Below are 22249 nucleotides of genomic sequence, written 5' to 3'. Positions count from 1 at the left end.
TCGCATATGGTAGCTATTTATATCTCTATTTAAATGTAAATGCATTTAAATTAAGACTACTTTCCTCAGATGCTCCAGGCACATTTCAAGTGCTCAGTAGCGACATAGACGTCGATGGAGAACATTCCATCATTGCAGAAAGTTCTGTTGGACAGCCCTGAGTTAGACAAAGATTAGTGATCTTTGAGCCTAGTGCAAACTACAGAATGCCTGTGGGTAATGCATAGGCTAGGAAGAAGGAAAAAGAACTGAGAATTACAATGAAGTAGAAGAAATAGACAAATATGCAGTGGATGGAGACTGTGCCCTACCTGGGGCAGGATGTAGAGGATTAATAACCAAACTTGCCAGGAGTTATTGAATAATTTCAACCCCAAAACTTGCAGCTGAATGGTCTTGGACAAATTTTTTTAATCAACTGAGCCTCCATTTCCTCCTTTGTGAAAAAGAGGGTGATAACTTCCAGCAAATAAGCTTATGTTAGGAGTTCTGTCAATGTCTGTAAAGTAGGATGAGTTGGTCATCCCATTTTGCACATCACAAATGCTAGATAATTTCATTCTTTTTGAACTGAGATGATTTTCTAACTATTTAAACTAAACAGGGTTCTAACCATTAATGCACAAAAATAGAAGAAAAATGATTTCTTATTTTTCCTATATACCTACTTCCACTTAGTATTAGGGAAAGGTGCAATTAGGCATTTTAAAAGTAGGGAAAACATTAAGCTACTTTTCACTCCATAATGGAGATAGACTCTTCAATAAACGGTTCTGGGACAACTGGATATCAACATGTAAAAGGATAGAGTTGGACCTTTATCTCACACATAAGCAAAATTAATTCACAATGGATTTAAATTTAAGGGTGAAATTACAAAATTCTTAGGAAAAAACACATAGGGGAAGACATATGTCCTTGGACTCAGCAATGGTTTCTTAAACATGACAACAAAAAAACAAGCAACAAAAGAAAAACAGATAAATTCGAAATCATCAATATTAAAATTTTTTCATACCAAAGGATAGTATCAAGACAGTGAATAGACAATACATAGAATGGGAAAGAATATTAGCAAATCATATAGGGTCTACTAAACACATTATATAAAGAACTCTTAAAAACTTAACAACGGAAAGATAACCCAATTAAAAATGGACAAAGAACTTGAACAGATATTTCTCCAAAGAATATATACAAATGGTCAACAAGCTCATGAAAAAATACTCAAACACCATTGTTATTAGGGAAATCCAAATCAATACCACAATATAACTTCCTGTCAACCAAGATGGCAGCAGATTGTCACTTCCCTACAAAATCTTTGAACAAGCAAAAACAACTGACAGAGCCTCAAGATATTTCCTAATTTCTCTTATGATTGGCTGAGGAATCAATGGAGGGGTTTGGGTTTGCTTATTGTTTTTGTTTTCAAGTTAGGAGAAACCTGAGTTCCTTTTGTGCTGAAAGAAAAAAATAACTATATATAAGAAGAAATGTTAGTTTTCTTGATAATAAAAAAAGAGTTATTAGATGAGGTCCTACAGGAGGAAAGGTGGATTAAATATCACTTCTTCTCTCCTATTAATCTTCTTTTAGTTGTCTTCTTTAGAACCTTTTTACACTGTTTTAATTATTGCATAAGGTCAAGAGCTCTTTGAGAAGAATGGGGATTAGGAACCAGGTCTCCTCTACCTGTATCCTCTGATCTGCCCATCACAGCAACTGATTCTCCATTTTGCTACTCAGGGCCACATAAACATTGCCTGTATTAGACTTGTGCTAGGAGTGACCCCTCCAGAAACAATCACAAGGGAAATTAGGAAATAGCCTGAGATGAATGAAAACGAAAACACAACAATCCAAAATTTATGGGATTTAGCAAAGCTGTGCTGAGATGGAAATTTATAGCTCAAAATGCCTTCATTAAAAAAGAAGAAAGGGAAGCAGATGTGGCTCAACTGGTTGAGTGCCTGCTTCCCACATATGAGGTCTGGTACCTCAAAAAAGGAGAAGAGAAGAAAGAAGAAGAAAGACTTCAAATCAGACCTAACCTCACAATTAGAGGATCTAGAAAAAATATAGCATACTAAACCCAAAGTGAACAGAAAGAAGGAAATAAAGATTAGAGCAGAAATAAATGAAATTGAGAGAACAACAAAAGTAAAAGTTGAAAAAACAAATAAAATTGACAAATCTTTAACTAGACTGCCAGAGAAAGAGAGCCCAAATAACCAAAATCAGAAACGATTGGGGGGGGGGGGGGGCATTACTACTGGCCCCGTAGAAATAAAAAGACTATATAAGAGAATATTATAAACAACTGCATGACAACAAATTAGATTACATAGATGAAATGGACAAATTCCTGGAAACACACGAACTACCTACACTGACTCACAAAGAAATAGAGGTTCCAAACAGAACAAAAACAAGTAAAGAATTGAATCAGTAAGGGAAAAAACAACAACAAAGAAAAGCCCAGCCCTCCCCCAAGATTCTGCCACTCAGAAGAAGACTTCCTCCAGAACCAGGAGTAGCCTCAGATATTTCCCCAAGGGCTTTCTCATTGGGCCCTCCTGGGAGATTGATGGGGGAAATAAGCAATCAAAGTGGTGAACAGCTGGAACTCCTCCCCTGCCATGAGCAAAGGGGTGGAGTAATTAGCAGTTTAAAAAGCAGCAGGCCAAAATTCTCTCTCTCATGCTCTCTTGCGTCTGGACCCAGGTTCCAGCTGCTTCTCCCCTGCTTGGATCACCACACAAGTAAAACCTGGGCATTTATAACCTATAATGGTAAATTGTAGCCTGTAAATCAGCCCTCTTTATCACTTTTCAGCCCCTTCCTCTCTACCTGGGACCCCTGCTCTGTTAATTTCTCCCATTTCTCTTTCCTCCCTTCCTGAATAAATTACTGGCCTAACTCAAAAAAAAAAAAAAAAAAGTAAAGAAAAGTGTGGGACTTATCCCAGGTTTGTAAGGATGGTACACCATAAGCAAATTAATTAATGTAATACACTATATTAATGGAACAATTGACGAAAGAAAGTCATTTGACAGAATCCGGCATCCTTCTTGATAATAATGCTTAGAAAACTAGGTGGTTTTGAAACGGTCTTGGCTTACACAATGGGAATTTATTAGCTCACAAGCTTACAGATTTGAGGCTGTGAAAATGCCCACATCAAGGCAATGTTCTTCCCAAAGCCTAGCAGCAGGCAATCCTTGGCTCCTCTGTCATATCGCTAGGCAAATGGAAGTACCTACTGGTCTCTCCCTTTTCTTCTAGGTTTCATTGCTTTCAGCTTCTTGTTTCCTTGACTTTATCTTTCTCTCTGACTTTATACCAATTATAAAGGACTCCAATAAGAGGAATAAGATCCACCCTGGGCTACAGCGTAACTGAAGCAACCTCATTAAAACTCCTACTTACAACAGCAATGAACATGATCTTTGGGGGTACATACAGTTCCAAAGTACCAAAGAAGGAAATTTCTTCAATGTGATAAAAGGCGTATATGAAAAGCCCACAGCTAACATTATACTCAATGATGTTAAAATGGTGACAATGAAAACTTCCCCTTTAAGTCAGGAAAAAAATAAGGATGTCTACTGTCACCATGTTATCAAAATTGTACTGGAAGTTCTATCTAGACAAGAAAAGGGAATAAAAAGAATCCAAACTGGAAAGGAAGAATTAAAATTTTCTTATTTGGAGAAGGCATGAGTCTCGTGGTGCTCTGCAACTGTGTGAATCCCATGAAATCATCTTCTTAAAGCTAGTCCATTCCTGTGGGTGTGAACCTACTGTGAGTGGGTTTTAATGCGTTCACTTCAGTTAAGGCATGGTCCAGGGTGGGTGGGTTTTAATGTGTTCACTTCAGTTAAGTCATGGTCCAGGGTGGGTGGGTTTTAATGCATTCACTTCAGTTAAGGCATGGTCCAGTGTGGGTGGGTTTTAATGCGTTCACTTCAGTTAAGGCATGGTCCAGGGTGGGTCTTAATCCTCTTACTGGAGTCCTTTATAAATGTGATGCTATTTAGGAAGTGTGCTGCTGTCCACATCTTCAGAGAGGGTGGAGCATAATCCCTGGGGATTGTGGAGAGTCTAGCTACCACACATTGTTCTGAAGGTTGAGCCTATTCTCTGGAGATTGCAAAGAGTCTGGCCGTCACCAGACTTGGAAAGGGTGGAGCTGGTGCTCCCTCAGGTCTGGAGGACAAAATGTCATTCTACAGATGACTCTCAGACCTTGAAATCAAATGGAGTGTGCCCTATAAGGTTTTGGAATTGCTTGGAACCTGTGACACCTGTTTTCCTTCCAAATTCTCCCTAGAGGAATGTGAATTTTAATCCTATGACTGTCCCTCCTTTGTATATTAGATGCAAGTACCTTGTTCTCTAAATTTCACTGGTCCACAGCCAGAGGAACTATACCCTAGGACAGACCACACCTATAGCCAATTTGATGAAACTTTGTACTTAGCGTTGTTACTAAAATGACATATGGCTTTTGGGATATTGTGGTGGAATGAATGTATTTTGTATGTAGAAAGAACATGTCTTTTGGGGGTCCACAGTGTGGAGTGTGGTGGTTTGGAACTGTATGTATCCCAAAAGTCCTGTTCTTAAAATTAGTCCATTCCTGTGGGTGTAGACCTGTTGTAAGCAGGGTTTAATGACATTTCAGTTAAGGCATGGTCCACGGTAAGTCTTGATCTTCTTACTCCTTTATAAATGGGATGAATACAAAGAGAGAAAGAGAGAGACCCACAGAATCAAGAAGTTGAAAGCAATGAAATCTAAGAGAAGGGAGAGACCAGCAGATGCTGCCATGGGCCTTGCCCTGGCAGAGGATTTCGGGATTGCCAGAAGCCAGTCTTCAGGAAGAAAACATCATCTTGATGATACCTTGATTTGGACATTTTCACAGCCTCAAAACTATAAGCTTGAAAGCTAATAAACTCCCATCATTAAAAAATAACTTATTTCATGCTATATTGCTTTCAGCAGCCTAGCAAACTAGAACAATCCTATATACAGAAAATTCTGAAAAATCTACAACACAGCTACTACAGCTAATAAATGAATTAAGCAAAGTGGAAGGATACAAGACCAACATGCATAAATCAGTACAGATTCTATTTTGCCATTTCCAATAGCAACTAAAATAATACAATATCTATTGATAAACTTAATCAAGGATCAAAGGACTGGTACATGGAAATCTACACAACACTGCTAAATGAAATCAAAGTAGTACTAAACAAATGGAAGGATGTTCCGTAGTCATGGATTGGAAGACTAAATATCATTAAGATGTTAATTTTACTCAAAGTCACCTATAGATTCAATGTAATCTCAATCAAAATTCCAACAAACTTATTTGCAGAAAAGAAAAAGCTAATCAAAAAATATAGAAGGGTAAGGAGACCTGTATAGCCAAAACCTCTTTAAAAAGAAGAACAAACTTAGAAGACTCATATTTCCTGATTTCAAAATGTTTTACAAAGCTACAATAACCAAAACAATGATGCAGTGGCATAAGGAAAAGAATTGAGAGCACAGAAATAAACCCACACATGCTTGGCCATTTGATTTTGACAAGATAATCAAGTCAATTCAATGGGGAAAGAACAGTCTTTTCAATAAATGGTGCTGGGAAAATTGGATATCCATAAGCAAGAAATGAAGGGGGACCCCTACCTCATACCATATACAAAATTTACCTCAAAATTGATCAAAGACCTAAATATAAGAACCAAAACTCCTCTCTACACATTCCTCTTCTGTCACTTTTACTGAACCTGTGGTTGGCGCTAGGGTTTGTGTGTGCTCAGGAGACTTGAATCTCTGGACTGTCCATGTGCCAGCTGGGCCCTGAGCCTCAGCAGAGTTGCAACGCCTACTCTCCAGTTCATTGGACATACCCGGGTCAGCTGACAGGAAGGTGAGAATGGTCAAGCACCACACCAGGGAACCGAGAGTGTCTACAACTGCAAGCAGGAGAATCACATCCATCAGCCATGTGGGATCTAAGCCCCATCTCGAGTTAGAGATGGTGTGGACGTTGCTATCCCAGGATCCACAAGGTGGAGGAATATAATATGGATTGGAGTGGACTTGCTGTATTCTACTATAGAATTGTTGTGACGCTAACAATGGAATTGTATCATTGATGTGGAGATAGTGGCCACGGGAGTTGCTGAGGGCAGGGAGAGAGAAAAAGAGGTGTGATATGGGGCATTTTCAGGACTTGAAGTTGTCCTGAACGATACTGCAGGGACAGATGCAGGGCATTGTTTAACCTGCCATAACCCACTGGATGGAATGGGGGAGAGTGTGAACTACAGTGTAAACTATGGTCCATGCAGTGTGGCAGTGCTCCAGGGTGTACTCATGAAATGCTATGAAAGTGCCTCACTGATGGAAGGGGATGTTGATATGGGACGAGTGGGGAGGGGGAGTGGGGTATATGGGAACCTCTTATGTTTTTTAACATAACATTTTGTGTGATCTATTTATCTTTTTTTAAAAAACACAATGAAAAATTTTTTTAAAAAATTTTCATTCTTGTACAAACTATGATTTTTTTCTTTTAATTAAAGGAGAGAAATTGGAAGAAAAAAAAGAACCAAAGCTATAATATTCCTGGAAGCACCTTCAGGGCCTATGTTAGGCAACAGTTTCTTAAATTTTACACCCAAAGCACAAGCAACGAAAGAAAAAGTAGATAAATGGGACTTGATCAAAATTAAAAAAAAAAAAATTTGCATCAGTGGACTTCAATATGAAAGTAAAAATATAACCTAAAGTATGGAAGAAACTATTTGGAAACCACATATCCAATAAAGGTTTACTATCCATAATATAAAAAGAAATCCTACAATTCAACAAGAAAAAGCCAAACTAACAAAAAAAATGAAAAACTTAAAAAAACTGAAAGAAGAGGCTCAAGTATTTGCATGTCAAGATACATAACAGTATTATTCCCAGAGGTTTAGAAGGTCAACCACCACACCAGGGAGCCAAGAGCGCCTACAACTGAAAGCAGGAGAATTGCGTCCATTATCCATGTGGAATCTAAGCCCCCTGTTGATATAGATGTGGAGTGGACACAACCATTCCAAGATCCACAGGATGGAGGAATAGAGTATAGATTAGAGTGGACTTACTGATATTCTATTCATGAACTATTGTGACTACTAATCAAAGAAAATGTGGCATTGGTGTGGAGAAAGTGTCCATGGTGGCTGCTGGGGGTAGGGAATGGGAGGAAGAGATGAGATGTGGGGGCGTTTTCAGGACTTGGAGTTGTCCTGGGTGGTGCTGCAGGGACAGTTACTGGACATTGTATGTCGTCCCATGGCCCACTGGGTGGACTGTGGAAGAGTGTGGGTTATGATGTGGCCCATTGACCATGAGGTGCAGCAGTGCTCAGAGATGAATTCACCAAATGCAATGAATGTCTCATGATGATGGAGGAGGTTGTTATTATGGGGGGAGGAGTGGGGTGAGGGGTGTGGGGTGTATATAGGGGCCTCATATTTTTTTAATGTAATATTAAAAAATAAAGACAAAATTTTTTTAATAAAATAGCTGATTTTAAAAAAAAAGTGTCCATCAACAGATAAATGGATACACAAAATGTGCTATATAAACACAATGGAATATTATTTCAGGAGTAGAAAAGAATGAAATACTGAGACATTCTACATCAGGAATTAACCTTGAAAACACAATGGTAAGTCAAAGAAAACAGACACTAAAGATTACATATTCTATGATTCCATGTATATGAAATATCCAGAATAAACAAATCCGTGGAGACAGAAAGCAGATTAGTGGTTGGCAGGAGGAGAAGAGAGTGGGGCGTGACCACTTAATGAGTTTAGAGTTTCTGTTTGAGCGATGAAAATATTCTGGAAGTCGAGAGTGGTTTTGACTGCACAGCATTATGAATGTACTTAATGCCACTTATTTGTACATTTTCAAATGGTTAGTGTGGTAAATTTTATATGTGCATACTTTACCACAAAAAGAAAAAGGAAAACAATGAATACAGAGACTCAAATCGCCTTCCATGCCCCATCGAAACTTATCCGACCTCTGGATCTCCTTCAAGTGGTGACGGGCTTTCTGATCTCTGGTAAACCATTTCCCACTGCCAAGTTCATATTTGCCCTGACCTCCTTCACCCTCAAGGTGTTTGCGGTTTAGCAGATGACTGCTAGGAAAAGCTAGGTCTTAACCTACAAGAAGTGAGCGGTGAGCTTAGCAAGTATCTATGGCACCATGCAAGGAAAAAATAGAACTAAAGCTATATTATATTCCACATTAAAAAAAAGAAAGAAAGAAGGCAGTAAGCCTAGCCTATCGTGCAGCAAGGAGAAGTATTGTGACTCTAGCAATGGGAGAAATTATATCACTGATGTGGAGACAGTGGCCACGGGAGTTGCTGAGGGCAGGGAGAGGGAAGAAGAGGTGTGATGTGGGGGCATTTTCGGGACTTGGAGTTGTCCTGAATGATATTGCAGGGACAGATACAGGACACTATGTATCTTGCCATAACCCACTGAATGGGTGGGAGAGAGTGCAAACTACAACATAAACTATAATCCATGCTGTGTAGCAGTGTTCCAAAATGTACTCATCAAATGCAATGAATGTACCACACTGATGAAAGAAGTTGTCAATATGGGAGGAGTGGGGGGTGTGGGGAGTGGGGTGTATGGGAACTTCTTATATTTTTTAATGTAACGTTTTGTGTGATCCATGTACTTTAAAAAAAAAAAGATAATAATTTAAAAAATTAAAAAACCACATTGGTACCCCTGTGACATGGAAGCAGTTTTCCACTCTGGGAAAAGGTTAAATGACGGGCACCAATCAAAACTCCAGCCTCCTTCAACACTAGCCAGTACTCAGACAAGTAGGGCCAAAGGGTACCCCAATAGGAAGCGTTCACCTCCAAACAGCAGGGAACGCTTCTCTTCCTTCTGCCCTACCCCCATCCCCTACCCCAGTCTGCCACCTGCGCCCCACTTTGACAGAAGTTTCAGGACACCAAGAGATAAAGACACCAGACAAAGAGGTTTCACAGCCTCTTTATTCTGGTGAGGTAGGACACTAAGCACACTGGGCACTATCTGCCCTCCTCCAACTCTGACTGAATGAAGAAACAACTGACTTTCTCCCAGTTCCTCCAGCATCACTCCCCACACCACTTGGTCCCGCTGGCCCTTTTGCTCTCTGGCATGGAGGGTGGTAGGGGAGAGACGCGGCCACGAGAGGAGCTGACGCTGGGCGGCAGGTGGGTCGGAGGGAGGGGGACTCCAGATAAAGTGGCAGGACACAGAAGCCAGTTACGGTGCCCACCTGCTGGTTTTGTCTTGAAGCCCAGACAGCCAAGCAGTGCCATGGGGATCTTGGCCCACACACCAGGACCTGTCAGCTCTCCACCTGGGCCCTGCCCTGCCTGCGGGACTTGGGGCAAAAGCGCTGTTTGTAACATGATGACACTCAGGTTCTGCCCCCTGCCAGGGGAGCAGACAGTCCACTTGGTTCTGGGCCTCAGGAACTTCAGGATGAGGCTGCCTCAGCTCCTGCAACTAAAACGACTCTTTGCCAGAAGATTCGGCACCAGACACTAGTCATAACCCCAGCTAGCAAGGTTCAAATTTCAGCTCACCATTTACTACGGAACTGTCAAGTAACTCGCCCCGACCGCCCCGTGCCTCCATTTCCCCATCTGAAAAATGGGGATGCAAATGACCCACCTAATAGGGAGATTATGAGGATTAAGTGAATTACTATTTGTAAGGTGTTAGAATAGTGCCTGGCCCCCGAAGAAAGCACTTTATAAGTGTTTTTCTCAATGCAGGTGTCCATCAATCGATGAGTGGATAAAAAAACTGTGGTATATTCACACGGTGGAATATTATGCAACTGGAAGAAGAAATGAAGTCATAAAGCATACAACAACATGGATGAACCTGAGGGACATCACGTTGAGCGAAGCAAGCCAGACACAAAATGACAAATACTGCACGATTGCACTACTGTGAACCAAATATATTGTGTAACATGTATGAATCAAAAAAAGCTTACATGTATCCAGTATATTTTATTAATAATTGAGAAATGTTTTTTATTCAACTGTGTTTTCTTTTTATTTTTAAATTATTGCTTCTATTTTCAACTATTAGATGTACTAAATAAAGTTTTTAAAAAATGTGTTTTATTTTTTATTTTTTTAGCCCCCCATAACAGTTCACCTCTGAAGAGCAGGACTGACTTCAGGTAAAAAGTGAAACACAGGAGGCTGGCCTTTGGTAGCCTTCTCCCCTTTTAGGATCTGCTCGTCCACACCAAAGACCCCCCCATCCTGCTCCCAGCTATCCTCTCAGGTATGGGCCTGGTCCGTCCCTTTCCCCCACTCTGCCCTGTCCTAGGTCTCATGGTAAAGCCGACTGCTCAGGGAAAAGGTGAACAGAGTAGCTCATTACACCACCACGGGAAGAATTTCTAGAATAAGCCTGGGCAAACTCACCCAAGGAAGACTCGTTGGCGCCACCAGAGTCAGAGAAATGACCAACTTGCCGGCAGGCCCAGGCCCTGTCCTCACATCGCCACAGGAACTGAGGGCACAGGGTCCCACTGCTCCCACAGCACATGGGGGGCGCTGGTTCCTCCCGTCCCCCGTCAGCACTCCGGACACAGCAATACCCAGAAATGCAGGACTGAGTGGCCGTTCCTGCAGGGCCCTCAGAAAAGACTGTTCTCTGCACTTGCTGTGGTTCCTGTGATGTGTTCACATTGTAATTACTGAGCCTGAGTCACTGGCAATCGAATATCTGCATAATTAACCTAGCCCGAATGGAAAGTCAGAGATGTATAACTAAAATGCAATTCTGGAGGGAGGATGCCAAGATGGCAGTGGAGTAAAGAGCTCCTAGAGTCAGCTCCAGGGCAGTTAGCAAACACCCAGAGCTCTCTGGAGCTAGCTGAAGCACCTGTTTAGGGTCTCCAGGAGGCCAGAAGAGCATCCTGCAACGTCCTTGAAGGAACAGAAGGAGGAGACTGCCCATAAGACTCATAAGTAGAGGCTCCACACCAAGGAGGTTGGTATCCGTCCTCCACTGGAGGCACGAGCTGCCTCGGGAGCTGATCTGTGGCTGGTATTGGAAGCTCCTCTTCCCAAAAAACAGGGGAGGAAGACGTGGTGTGGCACTGGCTTCAGCTACTGATGAGTAAATTCGGTGGGCTAAAGTATAATCCTAGGAACAACTTATCTTTGAGCCTGTCCAGGTCAGAAGGAGGCCAGTAGCCACCATTTTTACTCCATCCCTGGCATGAGGGGAAGCGGGGCTGGTTGAAAATCCTGTGAATTGGGGGACCGGCTTCTTTCCACCTAGACTGGCCTGCAGCCCTAGCCCTAAGCTCCAGCCCCACCTCCAGCAGAGAGGAAGATGCCGGGACCTGCACCAGGTTCTCCAGGCAACTGCAGGTGTCTCCCCTGGCAGAGACTGAATAGTAGGTCACCAGGGGCTGCATTCCTGCACCCCAATAGGATAGGAGAGGGGCTGGTATCCTCGGCCTCTCCAGGCAATGGCAGGATTTTCAGCCACACGAACTGGTTTGTTGAGTGCCTTCAGAGCCCATCTCCACCTCTGTCCCCCCATAGGACAGTAGGGGGCTGGTGTTCCCTCAACTTCTCAGGGCAACTTCAGGCAATTTTGGTCTGCACAAACCCAGCCACTGGGCACCTGTGGCTCCACCCCCATCCCCAAGAGAACAAGAGATGGACTCTTTGTCCAGCCTCTCTGGGTAATTGCAGGTGCTTTTGGCCCACACAACCTGCACTGGTGGGTACTTGTGGATGCACCCTTACCCCCCAGTGGGAAAGTAGGGGGTTGGTGTTTCCACAGCCTTTCCGGGCAACAGCACTTTCAGCCTGCATGGACCGGACTGTTGGATGCCTATGGATCCACCCCCACCCTCAACAGGATAGAAGGGGTTTGGTGTCTCCACAGCCTCTCCAGACACGGGTGGGTACTTTCAGCCTACAGGGACTGAACTGTTGGGTGCCTGTGGATCCAAACCCAGGCCCTAATAGGATAGGAGGGGGCTGGTGTTTCCTCAGCCTCCCGGGCAATGGAGGGTACTTTCAGCCTACCAGGACGGAGCTGTTGAGTGTTGGTGGTTCTGTTCCCATCCCATAAAGGGCAGAAGGGACAGCACTTCCTCAGCCCCTCAGGGCAACGGCAGGCATATTTGGCCCACAGAGATTAGATTGTTGGGCACTCCAGAGGGTCCATTCCCACCCCAGCAGGGAAGGTGTCTGGTGCTCCATCAGTTTCCCTGAGCAACTGTGGTCATTTTGGACACACAGGGAATAGATTGCTGCCCGTAAGTATAGCTCCATCCCCGCCAAGGTAGGGGAGGAAGAGTAGGAACCTTCATTAGTCTCTCCAGGCAACTACAGGCCGTCTTGTCCTGCCAGACTTGGATTATTATACACGGCTGCAGCTCTGTCCCTACCCCTGATAGGGGAGAAGGTGGGAGAAGCTTCATCAATTCCTGTGGCAACATGGGCAGCTTCAGTCTGCATAACTTGCAGCACCAACTACATCCTCAACTCCTACTACACAACATCAAGGGGCAAAAGACAAGGAAGTCCTAAAGGGAGAAACTGCACCCAGAATAAATACATCTAGCAAGCCAGATGCGAAAGCAACAACAAAAAATCACAATCCATACCAAGAAGCAGGCAGATACAGCCCAGTTGAAGGAACAAGATAACCCTGCAGGTGACATAAAGGAGTTGAGACAAGTAATTGTAGATGTTTAAACAAATCTCCTTAGGAAATTCAATGATATGGCTAAAGAGATTAAGAATATTAAGAAGACACTGGGGGACCACAAAGAAAAATTTGAAAGCATAGACTGAAAAAGAAAAGATCTTATGGGAATGAAAGGTGCAATAAATGAAATTAAAAACACACTGGGGGGAAGATGGCAGCGGAGTAAAGAACTCCTAGAGGCAGCTCCTGCTACAGGGCAGTTAGTAAACACCCAGAGCTATCTGGAACTAGCTGAAGCAATTCTTTGGGAGCTCCAGGAGACAAGAAGAGCATCCTGCCACATCCTTGAAGGAATGGAAGGAGGAGACTGCCCATCAGCAGAGAAGATTCATCAACCTGCAGTCCTAGCCTAGGCTTCAGCCCCACCTCTGGCAGGGAGGAGGCTGGCCAGCCCTGCACCAACCTATGCAGGTAACTCCAGGTACATTTGGCTGACACAGGTTGAATAATCAGAAGTCTACCAGGGCAAGTGTGGTCATCTTGGACACACACTGCATAGATTGGTGCCCACGCCTGCAGCTCCACCCCTGCCCCAGGCAGGGGAGAAGAGGGCATGAAGCTTCATCAGTCTCTCTGGGCAACTACAGTCTAGGCCTGCAGGACTTGGATTATTCCACACAGCTGTGGTTCTGTCCCTACCCTTGGCAAAGAAGAAAGTTGGAAGAAGCTTCATCTGTCCCTGGGGCAATGAGAGCAGCTTGAGCCTCCACAGCTTATAGCACCAACTACCTCCTGGGCTCCTACTACACAACCAGCAAGAAAGAAAGAGCAGGAAGCCCTAAACTAAAGAGAAAAACTACACCCAAAATAAATACTCTAGTAAGCCAGATGCCAAGACACCAACAAAAAATAACAATCCGCTGGAGGTGCAGTTAGTGTCGGGGTTTAAGATATATTTAGGGGATTTGAATCTCTGGACTGACAATGTGATAGCCAGGTCCTGAGCCTCAACAGACTCCAGCACCTACAGTCTGACTTATTGGGCTCACCACACTCAGCTAAGATGGAGTTGAAGAAGGACAACCACCACACCATGGAGCCTAGAGTGATTACAACTGAAAGTGGGAGGATTGCATCCAGCATCCATGTGGAATCTGAGCCTCCTCTTGACATAGAGGTGCAATGGACACAACCAATCCAATGTCCACATAGAAAAGGTGGCATTGGATTGAGAAAAGTGGACATGATGGCTGATGGGTATAGGGAAAGGCAGGAAGAGATGAGAGGTGGAGGCGTCTTTGGGACATGGAGCTGCCCTGGATGGTGCTTCAGGGGCAATCACTGGACATTGTAAATCCTCACAGGGCCCACTGGATGGAATGGGGGAGAGTATGGGCCATGATGTGGACCATTGACCATGAGGTGCAGAAGTGCCCAAAGATGTACTTGCCAAATGCAATGGATGTGTCATGATGATGGGAAGGAGTGTTGCTGGGGGGGGGGGGGGAGAGGTGGGGTGGGGGTGGTAGGGTTCAATGGGACCTCATATATATATTTTTTTAATGTAATATTATTACAAAGCCAATAAAAAAAAATTCAAACTAAAAAAAAAAAAAATAACAATCCACACCAAGAAACAGGAAGATATGGCCCAGTTAAAGGAACAAGATAAGTCTTCAGATGACACGAAGGAGTTGGAACAACTATTCATATATGTTCACACAAATCTCCCTAATACATTCAATGAGATGGCTAAAGAGATTAGGAATATTAAGAAGACATTGGAAGAGCACAAATAAGAGTTTTAAAGCATACACAGAAAAATAGCAGATCTTATGGGGATGAAAGATGCAATAAATGAAATTTAAAAACATTGGAATCATATAACAGCAGATTTGAGGAGGCAGAAGAAAGGATTGGTGAGTTTGAAGAAATGGCCTCTGAAAGTAAGCATACAAAAGACCAGATGAAGAAAAGAATGGGAAAAATTGAACAAGATCTCAGGGAACTAAATGACAGCAAAAGACATGCAAGCATACATGTCATGGGATCCCACAAAGAGAAGAGAAGGGAATGGGGGCAGAAGGAATATTTGAAGAAATAATGGTAGAAAATTTCCCAACCCTATTGAAGGACATAGATATCCCTGTTCGAGAAGCAAACGTACTCCCATCTGAATAAATCCGAAAGACCAACTCCAAGATACATACTAATCAGAATGTCAAATGACAAAGGCAAAGAGAGAATTCTGAGAACAGCAAGAGAAAAGCAATGCATAACATATAAGGGATGTCCAATAAGATTAAGTGCTGACTTCTCATCAGAAACCATGGAGGCAAGAAAACACTGGTATGATACATTTAAGATACTACTAGAGGAAAAAACTTCCAACCAAGAATCTTTTATCTGGCAAGACCGTCTTTCAGAAATGAGGGCAAGTTTAGAATATTCACAGATAAACAGAAACTGAAAGAATTTCTAAACAAGAGACCAAAATACTAAAGGGTATGCTAGAGACTGAAAAGAAAAGACAGGAGAGAGAGGCCTGGAGGAGAGTCTAGAAATGAAGATTATATCAATAAAAGTAACTAAAAGTGTCGAAAGAGTGGTGAAAACAAAATATGACAGATAAAACTCAAATAGTCAGTTATAAACTTAACCAACAATGTAAAGCACTTGTATTCAGAAAACTGCAACTCAATGTTAAAAGAAATCAAAAAAGGCCTAAATAATGGGAAGAACATTCCATGCTCACAGATTGGAAGACTAAATATCATTAAGATGTCAGTTCTACTCAAATTGATATACAGATTCAATGTAATCCCCAATATAAAGTCCACCAGCATTTTTAAAATTGAAAACACGATTATCAAATTTATTTGGAAGGGTAAGAGGTCCTGAACAGCCAGAAAGATCTTAAAAAATGGACTTGGCCCAGTGGCTAGGGCGTCCGTCTACCACATGGGAGGTCCGCGGTTCAAACCCCGGGCCTCCTTGAACCGTGTGGAGCTGGCCCATGCGCAGTGCTGATGCCCGCAAGGAGTGCCCTGCCACACAGGGGTACCCCCTGCGTAGGGGAGCCCCACATGCAAGGAGTGCACCCGTAAGGAGAGCCGCCCAGTGCGAAAGAAAGTGCAGCCTGCCCAGTAATGGCGCCGCCCACACTTGCCGTGCTGCTGATGACAACAGAAGCGGACAAAGAAACAAGACGCAGCAAAAAGACACAGAGAACAGAAAACCAGGGGAGGGGAGGGGAATTAAATAAATAAATAAATCTTTTTAAAAAGGTAAAAAAAAAAAAAATCTTAAAAAATGAAAAGCAAACTCTCATCTTCAGACTTTAAATCATATTGCCTAGCTGTAATGGTAAAAATAGCATGGAACTGGCATAAAGACAGACACATAGACAAATGGCACCAAACTGATGGTTCAGAAACAGACCCTCACATATACAGTCAAGTGATTTTTTACTATCCTGTCAGACGCACACAGCTCAGGAAGAATAGTCCATTCAACAAATGGTGCTGAGAGAACTGGATATTCACAGTCAAAAAAAAGGAAAGAGGACCCCTATTTCACACCTTATTCAAAAATTAACTCAAAATGGATCAAAAACATAAAAATAAAATCAAGAACCATAAAGCTCCTAGAAGAAATTATAGGAAAATGTCTTCAAGACCTGGTGATAGGTGGTGGATTCTTAAAGGAGATAAGAGGAAGACTGAGATGTACTACTGATGTTTAATGTATGTAAAAATTTTAATTAGCTTTATTGTAAAAAGTGTGGGAATGTATAGAGTAGATGGTAACAAATAGTAACAGCTAGTTTATAAATGGGTATGTGGCTGAAATGGTAGTCTAGGGATGTAAATGCCAATTGACAGAATGCTAGAGAATAATCTAGGGACTGTATTGCACAGTAAACCAAGAGTAGATGAGAACTGTCATTGATGGTACAGATGCAAGAGTGTCCTTTGTGAGCTAGAGCAAGTGTACATCACTATTGCACATTGGTGGGAATGTGCAGAAGCATGGGAAAAATACAACTGGAGTGACCTATGGACTGTGGTTAGCAGTAATGATATAATATTCTTACATCTATGCCAAAGATGTACTGTGTTGATAATGAGGCAGTATGGAAAATGTGTGCCAAATGTACACTATGGATATGGTAACAATCAGATCATATTGTCTTATAATCTGTAACAAATGTTGCACCATGGTGTGGTGTTGATAGAGGGGTGTTGTTAGGGAATTCTGAACATATGCATGATTGTTTGTAAGGTTACAACTTCTGTTATAAAAAAATATAATTAAAAAATAGTAATAGGGTGGGTTGGGGGAAAATATATCAAATGTAAGATAAGGACTATAATTAGTAGTAAGATTTTTATAATATTCTTTCATAATTTGTACCAAACATCTCATGACAATGGAAGGTGTTGGTGAAGGGACCCCTGTATGATGTTATGCATGTTTTCTTTGTAAGTTCACAACTTTTACTAAACACTTATTGTTTACGTATGTTCATATATAAAGGATATAAAGATAATAATAATAGAGTGGGTTGGGGGAAAATACTTTGGTTAGTAGTAATATTTTGACAATGCTCTTTAATCATTAGTTAAAAATGTTTAACAGTAATGTAAGTTATTGGTGGTAGAGTGAGGTACAAGAGTTTTGTATGTTATAAATGTATGTTTTGTAAGTTCACAACTATCACTATACACTTATTGTTTATGTATGAGTTATATACATCAATAAAAATTTTTTTTAAAACACTGGAAGCATATAACAGCAGATACGAGGAAGCAGAAGAAAGGACCAGTGAGCTCGAAGACATGACTTCCAAAAATAAACATACAAAAGAAGAAATGAAGAAAAGAGTAAGAAAAATTGTATAGGTCTCAGGGAACTAAATGACAGCAAGAAACATGCAAACATACATGTCATGGGTGTCCCAGAAGGAGAAGAGAAAGGAAAAGGGGCAGAAGGAATATTTGAAGAAATAATGTTGGAAAATTTCACCACCCTATTAAAGGACATAGATATCTGTGTCCAAGAAGCACAATGTACTCCCATCTGAATAAGTCCAAATAGACCAACTTCAAGACATATACTAATCAGAATGTCAAATGCCAAAGACAAAGAGAATTCTGAAAGCAGCAAGAGAAAAGCAAAGCATAACATATAAGGGATACACAATAAGATTAAGTGCTGATTTCTCATCAGAAGCCATGGAGGCAAGAAGGCAGTGATATAATACATTTAAGATATTTAAGAAAAACTGCCAGTCAAGGATTTTTATCTGGCAAGACTACCTTTAAAAAATGAGGGTGAGATTAGAATATTCACAGATAAACAAAAACTGAGGGAATTTATAACAAAAAGACTAGCTTTGCAGGAAATACTAAAGATAATGTTACAGCCTAAAAAGAAAAGACAAGAGAAAGAGGCTTGGAAGAGAGTCTAGAAATGATGACTGTATCCATGTCAGTAACTAAAAGTTTCAAAATAAAATAACAGAAAAAAGGCAAAGATCAAAATGGAGGAAATAAGAACTACCTTTATGGTATTAACATTGAATGTTAATGGATTAAATTCCCCAATCAAAAGACGCAGATTGGTGGAATGGATACAAAAATATAAGCTATCTATATACTGTCTGCAAGAGACTCACTTTAGATCCAAGGATACCAATAGACTGAAAGTGAAGGTTGGAAAAAGATATTCCATACATTCAGTAACCAAAGAAAAGCTGGGATAGCTATACTTATATCAGATGATATAGATTTTAAAAGCAAAACTGTTATTAGAGACAAGGAACTACATTACATATTAATAACCAGGAAGAAATAACAATAATAAATGTATATGCATCTAACCAGGATGCCCCAAGATATATGAGGCAAACACTGGCAAAACCGAAGGAAGAAATAGACATCTCTACAAAAATACTTTGAGACTTCAATACACCACTCTCAGCACTGGATAGAACATCTGGGCAGAGGATCAAGGAAGAAACAGAGAGCTTGAATAATATGATAAATGGACCAAACCTAATAGACATATACAGAACACTGCATTCCAAAATAGCTGGCTATACATTCTTTCCAAGTACTCACGGATCTTTCTCCAGGATAGACCATATATTTGGTCACAAAGTACATCTCCATAAATTCAACAAAATTTAAATTATACAAAGCACTTTCTCTGATCATAATGGAATAAAGCTGGAAATCAACAAATGACAGAAAACAGGAAAATTCACATATATTTGGAGATTAAACAACACATTTTAAACAATCATGGATCAAAGAAGAAATTTTGAGAGAAATCAGTAAATATCTTGATATGAAGGGCAATGAGAATATAACATATCAGAACCTATGGGATGCAGTGAAAGCAGCACTGAGAGGAAAATATATAGCCCTCAATGATTACATTTAAAAAGGAAAGAGCTGAAATCAATGACCTAAATATACTTTTGGAGTAACTAGAAAAAGAATAGCAAACTAATCCCAAAGCAAGTAGAAGGAATGAAATAAAGATCAGAAGAGAAATGAATGAAATTAAGAACAATAAAACAATAGAGAGAATTAACAAAACCAAAAGTTGGTTCTTCAAGATTAACAAAATTAACAAACCCTTATCTAGACTGACTAAGAAAAAAAGAGAGAAGATGCAAATAAATGAAATAAAAAATGAAAACAGGAACATTACTACAGACCCCATAGTAAAAGACAGCTATAAGGGGATACTATGAACAACTTTATGTCAAAAAAACTAGACAACGTAGACAAAATGGAAAAATTCCTAGAAACATACAAACAACCCACTGGCCCTAGAAGAAAAAGAAGACCTCAGCAAACCTATCGCAAGTAAAGAGATTGAAACAGTCATCAAAAAGCTCCCCAGAATGAAAAACCCAGGCGAGTTTTACCAAGCATTCAAAGAAGATTTAATACCAACCTTATTCAATCTCTTCCAAAAAACTGAACAAGAAGAAATGTACCAAACTCATTCCATAAAGCCAATATCACCCTTATACCAAAGCCAGATAAAGATATTATGAAAAAAGAAAATTACAGACCCATTTCTCCAATGAATATAGGTGCAAAAACCCTCAATAAAATACTAGCTAATTAAATCCAACAACACTTAAAAAGAATTATTCATTATGATCAAATGGGTTTTATACCAGGCATGCAAGAGTGGTTCAACACAAGGAAATCAATCAGCATAATACAGCACATGAATAAATCAAAGAAGAAAAATCACATGATCTTATCAGTTGGTGCAGAAAAGGCTTTTGAAAAAATATAGCATCCTTTCTTGATAAAAATACTACAAAAGATAGGAATTGAAGGAAACTTTCTCAAAATGATAAAGGCCATATATAAAAAACCCAAAACTAACATTGTACTCAATGGTGAAAGACTGAAAGCTTTCCCATTGAGATCAGGGACAAGATAAGGATGCCCCTTGTCACAACTGTTGTTCAATATAGTGCTCAAGGTCCTAGGAAGACCAATCAGGCAAGAAAAAGAAATAAAAGGCATCCAAATCAGAAAGAAAGAAGTAAAACTTTCACTATTCACAAGTGATATGATCCTATATCTAGAAAGTCCCAAAAAATCTACAACAGAACTGCTAGAGCTAGTAAATTATTTCAATAGAGTGTCAGGATACAAGATCAATACACAAAAATCAGTGGTCTTTCTATACACTAGTATGCACAAGCTGCAGAAGAAGAATGGAAAAATTCCATTTACAAGAGCAACTAAAAGAATCAAATATTTAGGAATAAACTTAACCAAGGATATAAAGCACTTGTATTCAGAAAACTATAATACATTGCTAAAAGAAATCAAAAAAGACCTAAATAATTAGAAGAACATTCCATGATATTGGATTAGAAGATCAAATATCATTAAGATGCCAATTCTACCCAAATTGATATACAGAAGAGGGACCAAATAGCCAGAAACATCTTAAAAAGGAAAAGTGAAGTTGGAGGGCTTTAACTTCCAGACTTTAAATCACATTACCTTTTTTTTTCTATGTTATTTTTTTATTAAAGTTAATAGACCATAAGGAATGTTACAATAAAAAACATAAGAGGTTCCCATATAACCCACTCCCCACCCCCACCTCATCATTTTTGTAAATTGTATTTTTTTGAAGATATATACATCACACAAAAAAAGTTACATTAAAAAATATAAGAGGTTCCCGTATACTCCCCACCTCCCTGACACGAACAGACATCTGCACACCAATGTTCACAGTGGCATTATTCATAATTGTCAAAAGATGGAAACAACCCAAGTGTCCATTAGCAAATGAAAGGATAAACAAAATGGGGTGTATACATACAATAGAATACTATGTTGCAGTTAGAAGAAATGAAATTGGGACACATGATAACATGGATGAATCTTGAAGACATTATACTAAGAGAAGTAAGTCAGACACAAAAGGACAAATATTGCATGGTCTCATTAATATGAACTAAATACGAAGAATAAACACATGGAGTTAAAACCTAGAGTATAGATTATTAGGAGACAAGAGGAGGGTTGAGAAGAACTACTGATGCTTAATGTATGTAGAAGTTTTAATTAACTTGACTGTAAAAGTGGAAATGGATACAGTTGATGGTAACACATTATAGTGAGTAACAACTGGTTTATAAATGGGATTGTGGTTTAAAAGGGTAGTCTGGGGAAGTATATATCAATTGAAAGAAAGCTAAAGAATAATCTAGGGACTGAAGAGAATAACACAGTGAACCCAGAGGTGGATAAGAATTGTGGTTGAGGGTACAAATGCACAAGTGTCCTTCTGTTGAGCTAGAGCAGATATACATCACTATTGCAGGGTGGCGGGAATATGGAGAAACATGGGAAAACTACAACTGGTGTGACCTACAGACTGTGGTTAACAGCAATATTACAATATTCTTGCATCAATGTCAAAGATGTACTGTGTTGATAATGGCACTGTATGGAAAAAGTGAGCCAAATGTATGCTATGGACCATGGATGGTAGTAATAGTCTGATAATATTATCTCATAATCTGTAACAAATGTTGCACCACAATGTGGTGTGTTGGTGAAGGGATATTGTATGGGAATTCTACATGTGTGTACGATTGTTTTGCAAATTCACAACCTCTGTAATAGAAATACATGTTTAAAAAACAGGGTCGGTTGGGGGTGAAATACACCAAATGTAAGATAGGGACTATAGTTAGTGGTAATATTTTGAAGAAGCTCTTATATAGTTTGTAACAAATGTTTCACAACAATGCAAGGTGTCGGTGGAGGAGTGATGTATGAAACCCCTGTATGATGTTATGTATGTTTATTTTGTAAGTTCACAATCTTTACTAGACACTTATTGTTTATGCATGTTCATGTATGAATGATATACTTCAA

General features: G+C 40.3%; 1 protein-coding gene across 1 annotated transcript in view; it reads right to left on the bottom strand.

Annotated features, from left to right (window-relative positions):
* DCLK3 (doublecortin like kinase 3) overlaps positions 1–22249 on the bottom strand; it is an 80304-nt gene that overhangs the window by 5749 nt on the left and 52306 nt on the right. The window lies entirely within an intron of this gene.

Source organism: Dasypus novemcinctus, chromosome 31 (assembly GCF_030445035.2).
Source record: "Dasypus novemcinctus isolate mDasNov1 chromosome 31, mDasNov1.1.hap2, whole genome shotgun sequence".
Lineage (NCBI taxonomy): Eukaryota > Metazoa > Chordata > Mammalia > Cingulata > Dasypodidae > Dasypus > Dasypus novemcinctus.
This window is presented reverse-complemented; position numbering and strand designations above follow the sequence as displayed.